The following is a 10,506-nucleotide window of genomic DNA, read 5'->3' as shown; positions in this document are numbered from 1 at the left end:
TTCAAGTGCATGTGACATGGAAGAATATATTTTCATATGGTCAAAGTACGCAATACAATAAGGCATTACCAACAACTCCTTTGTAATAAGTAGCGTATTCATTGGTGTAGGTACGGCTTACACACACCAGAGTTGAATGGCAAAATACTTTGTTAAGCTCCCATGTGTCTTGGATAGCGTTAGTGTGGTGTGTGTATGACAGTTTGAGGACGGATGGAGAGAAAAGTAGGGTTTCAAAACTGGGATGTGTGTTGTGGGACTACTCTATTAAACCAGTAAACTTATATCTTGCCTCCTCGTGATACTGCAACCTACTATACAGGGTGACAGTCTTAAAGGAGCAATGCATCCATAGGCCTAGTATGAAACAGAAAAAATATTCGGTTAGTTCAAACTAACCAATAGGGAAATAAGGGATTCCATTGTGTATTTGAATTTTAAATACACTTTGTGAATTGATGAAAATGAATTTACCTTTACATTATTTAACAAAGACAGAGTCTCTGTGCTGCTGACTGTCACGCCGGGAGCGGGAATGGAGGACCCAAGTGCACGACTCGGAGATGGACTGGGCTTGGACAACGCTTTAATTGAACAAAGAATTTACAGACAGCGGGGAGGGCCCGCAACAGGACGTGACGCATCCCGGAACCAAGAGTCAACACAACACGTGCGTGCGTGTGTGTGTGTGTGTGTCTGAGACGATTCGCCAAGGAGCCCGGGCAACCAGGGGGAATATACATTGGCTCCTCAGTCAGGGAGATTGGGTGCAGGTGCGCAGGGCAAGGCAAGAACAGAACAGCCAATCAGAGAAAGGGGAGGGAGGTTGGCTGCGCTGTTCCTGCGTCCAATCGGAGAAAGGGGAATAGGTGAGTGAAGCCGGGGTGAGCAGGGCAGGACAGGAACGGGCTCGCCAAGTAGGGAATGGGGAACAGGTGAGCAGGGCAGGAACCAGAACCACAAGCCAAATAAGGGGCTGGGGATCAGGTGAGTAACGCATGGGCAATGAGGGGCAATCAAGGTTACTCGTGTAAATGGGGCACAGGTGAACCAAAACACCAATCAGGGGATGGGGAACAGGCAAGCCCCGATGACCCAGATAACACACCCATGACACTGACTAAACTGCTTCTTTCCCAGGCAGTTGCAAGAGTAGCCACTTAGCTTTTATGATTGTTTTTTTTTACCAGCCTTAGTTGTGCACATTTAAATTCACCCGTTGAGATAGATGGAGGTAAACTCTAAGATCTCTTCCTATATCGTGATCCCACCAAGACACTGTTGGACTCCTTGCACCAGCGTAGCGCTTGGCTGAAGGTTCTTCCCCCATAAGCTCAGAGGGAGGGGCCCCGTAACAGGATATTTGCAGAAGCCGCCCACTTCTTCTCCAGCGGTCTTTTCAAATTCAACTGAACGCTGCCGCATTCTTTCAAAGCTGCCATTTTCACTGTACTGCTTTTGCATAAATCTCAGGAAGCATTGAAGTTGTTTTTAACCGGGACTGTTCAACATGTATCTGGCCCACATTATGGGGGAAATTGTTTCAATGTTTGAACATGACTTTCAGCATTTTGACATTTTAACAGTCCTTTATATCAGGGGTGGGCAAGCTTATCCAAAAAGGGCTGGTGTGTGTGTGTGAAGGTTTTTGTTCCAACCAAGCAGTTACACACCTGATCCCACTAATCAACCAGTAAAGTCTCTGCTGAAGAAATTGATTAGGAGACACACGTGTGTAAATTGCTTGGTTGGAAGAAAAACCTTCACCCACACTGGCCCTTCCTGGATAAGACTACCCACCCCTGCTCTATATGTTTGTGTTTTGTCCACTGAGGAAGACCATACACAGTGTCATTCCCCACGAGGTATATATAAGCTAATGACACTTTTAAAGAGGGAAGGGGTCTTTTATTAGGGGCCTCTTCTACCAATGGCTGCTTCTCCACACTGAGAAGTGTATTTGCCATTTCATGATAATTTCATTTCATAACCATATATCAGGGTAACTCAAATGGCTATAATGAGCATGATGTCAGCATGAATTGTAAACGTGAAAACTTTTGCTGACCTGGTTAAATATTGCCCTCTCTTAATCCATAGATGTGCTCTTTGCCTGTAAAAGTCAAATCATGCCACCTTGTTAAGCTTTGTTTTAGATTTAGTTTTTAATTTAGCAAGATACATTTTCGTAAAAGGTTTCGATGTGGTCATAGCTATTATATCGTCCATACACGCCATGATAAGTTGGAGATGAGTTTCTTTGTACATCATTTACCAACCCACTTCGATGTCCCAACGATTACCTCCATCTCCATTAGGGTCTACTGTACCAGGGTGTTCTGAAGCATACTTCTATATGGGAGCAGGTCGGACCTTTGATGACATTTGGTACTGTAAATAGTTCTGTCCTAGTCTTTTGCGAACTAGCTACTTGTTATGTTTTTTTCACAATCCCGGTGCTTTGGACTTATAAGTCTAGTAAGCATTTAGATTTACTTGGATCCTTATAAATACATGCGATAGCAACATCCGCATTTGAATGATTTCAAAAATCAGAATTAAACATTCGTACCTGTTTTTCATAAAGAAAAAAGTCTTTTGACGATAGCAGAGAAGCAACATGTAGCATCAAACGTGGCGCGGTGCAAATAAGTCAGTGCTATGTAACGCCCATGTTCTATTTGTTTTCATTCTAGATGGTTGACCAATCGTAATTTGGTCTGGGAGGAGACTAGCCCGCCTCCATCAAAACCACGCCTCTATGTTCAAGGAACATAGCTTCATAGATTGTTGTTAGCTCCGTAGCTAGCACGGGCAATTCATTTTTTGACATTTCCAGCCGAGATTACTTTATCGAACTTAATATTTCGGTAGAGTCAAGTGATTGGAAGAGTAACTGCTCGCTGGTCAGGGCTCCAACAGTTTGGCGTTTCAATTTGTTGCTGGTCGCTGTCTTGCGAGGTAAGTTAACTAGTATTAGCTAGCGTCAACATTAACGTTACCCAGCCAGAGGTAGCCAATGATGATGGGGGTTGGTTGTTGTGCTAATATAGCTTTTAGTTAGCTACATAACCTTGTCGCACAAGCTGGCAACCGGAGAGGAAACGCCGATCACCTTTCCCAAATCGCATTATTTTCAACACGTTTTGGTCTCGCCAGCGAAATAACTCGTGAAATGCGAGTTGTGCCTCTGCGTGCTTGAAACGTCAATAAGTTTGTCAATCTAGTCTTTCTAACTGAGGCTAGCCCGCTAACTGCGGCGACCATTTGGCAGAGATGCTAAAGCTAATCAAATTGTGTTCTGACATTTTGCATTTTGCTGTTCGAGGGGTTAACTTAGTCGGGTGCATGACTGAAATTTTCCAGGCCGGCATTAACTTAAATGCCTGTTTTCATTTGAAAGCCGAAGTCCCATCTCTTTATCGAGGTAATAACCTAGGTTGATAGAATGATGTGTAGCGCAATGTTAACGTTAGCTAACTTAAGAATGGTTAGCGTAGCTGGCGTCCGACACTTCACTACAGTCCTTGCGCTACTGTAACAACCGCTCGGCTGATAATGTTGAGTTATCCGGCGACCGCCTCTTCTTAGCCGAGTTTAGACTCTCAAATCGCTCGGGCCAGTTGTACATAAGTATTTCTATATTTTCTTTCTGATTTTCCTCCTGAACCGATGGTCGGCAGCGGTGTCTCCAGCTCTTTTTGACATGCCTCTGATAAAGGTAAGTTAAGCTGCAAACGAGACGCCCGGGGCGTGTTGGCTAGCTTGCGTGTGTTTTAGTTAACCTGCCACATAACTTCGTACGCGGACGAAAGCCAACGTCAGCGATCCGACGGCCGAATAGTAACCTCACCGAGAACGGATGGCGGAGAGGGGGAGGGGACGGAGCTGGCTACAGCTTCTGCCTTGCAGACGTTTTAGTGCTAGCGGGTGGCAAGCTAAAGTTAGCGTTTGTGGGGTTATTCGTTAGTTAGTTGCGGTCTACTTTATTAGCAAAGTAGCTGTTAACGCGGTTGAGGTAGCAGCCTACCTGCCAGATGTTCGGATCCCACGAGCTCTGCGGTTCAAACGCACATTTTGTCACTGTTTGGTGGGCAGATAGGGAGAGACAGACACAATGTCGCCGCTGGCCGGTTACTGTTACAGGTTGTCAGGGGGTGACCAGACAACGGTGTGCGCTTTTGAGTATTGGCTGAATTTCCTCATATCTCACGTTATTGATTCTCTCAAACTGAGACGCCGGTGAGAGTTGCCATACCGGGAAGCAGAGCTTTGAATTAGATGTCGAGACTTAACGGTGAAAGGTGAAAGCGCTAAGCTAGCGTACCTGATGTGATGGTAGAGCTAGCCACTTGTGCGCGCGTATCATCCGGTCGCAACAGCAGAAATTGTATTCTTTGCGATACTCGATAAGATTAATCGAGTGTAAGATTCCACGTCGTTTGGAAAATGTTAATGTGACATTAACGACGTGTCTGAAAAATGTAGCGTGAACGTGGCTTCTAAATGAACGTTTTGAGAAGTTTGGAGTCTTCAGCAAATGGTAAATGGACCGAGGCTGTTAAAAAAAGCTGTAATTTTCACACAATTTGGCAAATTCATTGACTCGAGATAAACTTATTCTCATTTTTGCATCCTTATTGAGCCTTTAGCACCTGTTTGATGTGCAAGTTCAGCCAAATGGTGGAAAATGTTGGTTTTGGAAGTTAACAAGCCAATTTTGATAGGCCCGGCATGTGAGTCGGAAGTGGCAGGTGAATTTTGAGAATTATCCCCCCCCCTTTCCTGTGCATAGATAATACACTATGTGACTTAAAATCTTAAAACTTAATGTTTTGGATGATGTTTGAATTCATCCAACTTCTTAATACTGTAACGTGCATGGATAAGAAGACACGCTGGCCGCTGGCTCGCAGGTCGAGCGGTTAGCGATGCCTCCTGCGGTGCGGGCGATACGGGTTCGCTTCCCGGCCGCGGCAGTTCCTGTGGTTGCGTTGTCCCCCGAATTCGCTATAATACTTTTTACTCGTTTGAATTTGTTGGTAATCTAGCTTTGAATCTTCTGATAAATCTTAACATTGGCAGATTATATGGTATAAACAAATGACTTACAAAAAAAGCAAAACCATGAATGATGTTTGTCTTCGACCAGCTAGTTTGAAATTTGTTTGGGATTTGTAATTCATGTAACTTGGAAGTTTTACCTAGTGACGGAACCATCAGTTATTTACATTACATGCATGAATGACAAAATGAGCAGTAATTGATTGAAACTGTCTACAATATTGCTTATTGGCTTCATTCATACAGCTGATATGAAACGGGCTTCTGCATATGTTGTTGTAAAATAGTGCATATTACCTTGGGCAGAATGCTGGCTGAACTACTGTCTACCTGGGCAATGCCTCCCACCCTCGCTACACAACATGTTAGCCAAGCTAAAGATCACCTTTAGCAACAGACTCATCCAACCCCGGTGTTTTAAGGCACAACACAGGAGGTCATAACTGCCGGGGGCTATCAGACTTTACAATTCATCGGCGTTTTCCAGGCCTGCTGACATTGAACTGCTTGTGAACATCTGAAACTTAGATTTTTTATTAGCCTTATCTGTTGTCATTTGTATTTTAATGTAGTTGGCTGCTGTGAGGTTTTAATTCCCCTCTGGAGATTAATCAAGTCAACTATCTATCTAACTACATCTATTTACGAGCCCTAACCAACATCATAGAATATGGTGAGAGGTAGGATTTCGGTTCTCGGGCAGAAGTCAAGAGCCTGCAGCAGCCTGCAGCAATCAGAAGCAATTTAACACAAGTGCCAATTTTGTCGCTGGCTACACCAATTACAATTAACACAAGAGTCAATCCCAGTTTAGCTGTCTTGGAACAAAACAGCGATGTGCCAGTAAATTATGTTCATAGGCCCTATGCCTAATAGATTAGCTTGTTCAGAAAGTGACACATGAAGCCCCGAAGAGGACCGAGTCTGTGTAATGCAACCAGAATTTAGGACTAACAGTTGATATACACTTTGCCCTTTGTTCTGGTATTTTTCTCAGTGATATGTCTAAGAAGCTGGCTTTATCATTTTGTAGCCTAATTAATTCAAGTGGGTTCAGGTTGATATATACATACATTACACACATTGTATTTATGAAGTGGCTTCAGAAAGTGTTCACCCCAATGAGTATTTCTTGTTTTTGCTGTTCTGCAAAGTCAAATTAAAATGTTTAAATGTTTTTTTGTGCTCTTATATCATTAATTTTGTATGTCAAAATTAAATGAAATATTAGTCTTGCGAATTATACTATTGTATTAAAAATAAAAACCCAGAAATTAGTTGATAAGTATTCACCTCCTTCGTATTAACAACATACATTTGGCCAGGTGTGTTCTGTCATCCTGATCAGACTCCATATGTTAATAAGGTCTGCCTATCTTGATTTCAACTCCATTTGTGTTAATTTTTATGATTGCACAATAAATATCACTTCCTGTGAGGTCTCACATCTGAAACATCCATCCATTATCCAAACCGCTTATCCTGTTCTCAGGGTTGCGGGGATGCTGGAGTCCATCCCAGCAGTCATTGGGCGGCAGATGGCGAGATACCCTGGACAGGCTGCCAGGCCATCACAGGGCTATTTATAATGATTTTATATATCATTATATATATATATATATATATATATATATATATATATATATATATTGGGCTGCTGGTCAGTCTCCTCAGCTCTATTGCTGCTAGAGCTGTCAGCTGACTTCAACATGGTTAAGACCAAGGAGCTGCCTGTGGGACCTCAGTAAGTTTTTAGGAGGCAGATAGGTTGGAGAAGGTTATAAAGAGATTGGCAAAGCTTTGAACCTTTCCAAGGAGCACTGTAAAGTTTGTTATAACACAATTAAAGAACTGTGGCACAAACCAGACTACCAATATCAGGCCATCCATTGAGCAATTGGATGGAATAGGGTGATTGTCAAAGAAGTGACAGACTGGCGACAACAGTTAGAGTCACAGAGCTCATTGGTTGAAATGGGAGAAACTGCACAGATATAAACGATCTCTGCACTGCTTTGGCCTCTTTGGGAGAGTGGCTAGAGGGAAGACCCTTCCGAGGAAGGCCAAGTTGGCCAGCATAGTCATGCCTGAAGTTGGCTAGAAGGTGTGACAAATTTGAGGGCCTAGAAGATTTTGTGTTCTAAAGTTGATCTGCGATGCGAAAGCAAGGAGCTACGTTTGGCACAAACCAAACAGTCCCAACACCCAGGTAACACCATCCCTATCATAAAGCATTGTGGTGGAAGCATCATGCTATGAGTTTACTTTTCAGCAGAAAGGACTGCAAAGCATGTTGCGATCTATTGCAAGATGAATAGAGTCAAATACAAGCAAATTCTTGAGGAAAGCCAGTTGTCAGCAAGAGATGCACTACATGGCCAAATGTATGTGGACACCTGAACATCACACCCATATGTGCTTGTTGAACATCTCATTCCAAAACACGGACTATAATATGGAGTCCCCCCCCCCTTTTCTGCTATAACAGCCTTAGGGCTGTTCTGAATACCATTTTTGGGGGGGGGGGCTTTGGAGCGCCGGTAGTAATCAACAGCATCTGCACTAATTTTCTCACGCCACGCTGTTTCTGTTGTGTCACATGTCGAAGGAGTCAGCCAGACATTTCTCCATTGTTGGCTGAGATGGACGGCATAGCGGTGCAACATGTGCCTTTCGGTTTGATTAAAGATATTGTTAAGAATTCTGTTATTCAACAGTATTGTTCTCGGCATTTGTTAATAAAAAACATTTTCCTAGAGGTTTGGTATGTTTTATGCATGTTTGTAATCCCGAGGGATTTAGTTAAACGAGGTCCTATCTGTGCACTTCTTAGTGACATGGAAGCTTGCGACAATTTTTTCTTATCATGGATAAATTATAGACCTACATAAATGCTAATTATAATAGGCTCTGAATCCGAGACAACACCCAAGAAAGCACTGTGAAACAGAAGCACAGAAACAGCTCACTGGCTCTGACAAATTTGAGATTTAAGATTTATATTTAATTATAATTTATTGTCATTTCTTAGTATTCCCATACGTTGACATGAAATCTGTCCTCCGCATTTAACCCTTCCTACACACTAGGAGGGCGGGGCCAACTCCAATTCCACATTGTGTCAGCTATGACCCTAAATCTATAACCAAGGCTGGATTATGGGCCGAGCGAGTGCCTCGGGGCCCCGGAACACAAGGGCCCCCAAAAGGTCAGGGGTATTGTGTTCGCATATAGTAGGGATCCCCAGTCATACCCTACAAGGGGCATTTGTTCCAACCCTACGTCGCTATGCAGGGCCCAAGCTAGTCTCTATTGATGCGGGGGCCCCATGCTACGGTCTCCACTGATGCAGGGCCCCAAGCTACAAAGTCTCTATTGATGTGGGGCCCCAAGCTACTGTCTCTACTGATTTTTCCATTGATGCAAGTGACCTGAAATAATCGGACTCAAACAATTCGCATTATATGAGTGACTTAACCTTGTGTAGTATCACCATAACATCATCATACTTTCACAGTCTGCGACATAGACAGTGTAAGAAACCTGGAGGTGAAGCAGAAGCCTTTTTCGTATGCTAGGGACTAGTAGCCATAGATATTACAAATATAAACGTACTAAATATGTCGGGGGTGGTTTCTAAATGTGTCCCAATGCCGGTTTGAAGAGTTTGCGCCTTGTGTTTACATTGTAGCAATTAAAGAGTGCAACATGTGCCTCGTGTTTACATTGTAGCGTCGAGAGTGCAACAAAGCGACATAGCGCAAACTCGATGCTTATGATCAAAATCATTGTTTCATTGTGTATCGTTAAACAAATGTGCTAGCTAGAATGCCCATACTGAAAAATAATTAAACTGATGGTTGTACTAAAATATTCCCATATTTCACTAAATTATTTGCTCTGAAACAAACATTCATTTCCTGTTGGTAAGCCGTTGCAAGTGGGAAGAGGGCTTCGCAATATGTTTGCGATGCTGTGAGCCGCTATTCTCATCTCTGTTTGTTCTGTGATTCAAGAATGTGCTGTACTTTGTAGTCGCCACCCGAATCCCATGCAGATTGGCAAAGCGTCGACTAACGTTTTGGGTATTTGCATTAGTTTTACATTTAACCGTGGTTAGTATTGTTTGCATAGCCTGTCTGGACCCAACAATAGTCAAACAGATACAAAAGCACGCTTATTTCTGCTGTAACAATACTTTTAATGAGATAGCTGTAACAGTGGGCTTAATGGTGTAATACTACGACATGTGTTTCTGACAAATACATCACTCAGAAGTACGGTTATTTTTACCAATTACCGACACAGTAAAGAACAAAAAAATAAATGAACGAACTGTAATAAATAAGACAAGGTAGCGCATTTATAATAACAGCAGCACAGCTGAGGTTTTCAGCATTTTATTTTCCCCTTTAAAGGCGAACGTAAACTGAAGCGTGACGTCACTGCTGTGCGTGAGAGGGCTGTCCCGTGCCCAAACAGATAGTGTAGCGGACGCTGGCGGAGTCTATGGACGTAATTCACCGTAATCACTTCCGGTCACATTAAGAAAGTGTTTCCCGGTTGACAGGGTGAGCTACGACGATGATTGGTCGGGGCAGCGCCATGTTGCCGGGGCTGTTGGTTTTGTATGAAGAAATAAATGTCACGCGTTCGTGTGGTCGGTGAGAGAAATTGTCCGTCTCTACTTTCCTGCAATTTCTACATTGGTGACCCCGACGTTTGTTTGCCGGACGTTTCCATATACAGCTCTTCGTGAACATGACTACATAGCATGGACGGACAGACCAAAGAATATTTATTTATTGTTTGTTTTATTAACAAAAATCGAAGAATGCAATTATTATTATACATTTTATTTTTTTAAGTAACATATACTACACAAACATTTAGACAGTAAAAACAGTCCGTACATTCAGAGAAAACTGCATCATAGACGGCACGCACACAGTACACCCATAACGCGCAGAACAAACAATGGCCAAGTAGATAAGCTATAGCAGCAGAGTAATAAAGCTGAGTTACTTACATGACCTATGATAAGGAAGGCTGCATGGACGCTGAAATTGATGCTGTCGCTGTGGTCGTGCTTTTTGCGTTATTATGTTCCCAGGTCACCTTTTCAGCCTTTTCTAGAAGTTCTCGATCGGGTGCGAATTTAAAACAGCGGTCCTTGTTGTTGACCTTGACCGCAATCACCGAGCTGAGTGTTCTGTCCATGTCAAAGCTAGCTCTGAAGTCAGATTTGTTTTTACGGACGAGACTGAAAAGTCTCTCCTCGTCCCCATTGCTGTGAGGATTCGCAAGCAACAAGCGTGCTAGTTGCGATAGACGACCAAATCGATTAATAGCGGATCCTGGCACCTTGCGATAGAAAAGCCCATACCACATCCATCTGATGATACACTGCGGTTACTACCATCTTTAGTCTCCAGCTTGATC

At 43.1% G+C, this 10,506-nt stretch overlaps 1 protein-coding gene across 1 annotated transcript in view; it reads left to right on the top strand.

The window, feature by feature from the left end:
- Window positions 1-2,839: 2,839 nt before the first annotated feature.
- Window positions 2,840-10,506, top strand: part of LOC130111803 (paired amphipathic helix protein Sin3a-like) — a 42,423-nt gene continuing 34,756 nt past the window's right edge. Inside the window, exon 1 of the mRNA XM_056279091.1 lies at window positions 2,840-2,961. The gene's annotated coding sequence lies outside the window, so the exon portion shown is untranslated. The remainder of the gene's footprint in view (window positions 2,962-10,506) is intronic.

This window comes from Lampris incognitus, chromosome 4, assembly GCF_029633865.1.
Source record: "Lampris incognitus isolate fLamInc1 chromosome 4, fLamInc1.hap2, whole genome shotgun sequence".
In the NCBI taxonomy this organism is placed as follows: Eukaryota; Metazoa; Chordata; class Actinopteri; order Lampriformes; family Lampridae; genus Lampris; species Lampris incognitus.
This window is presented reverse-complemented; position numbering and strand designations above follow the sequence as displayed.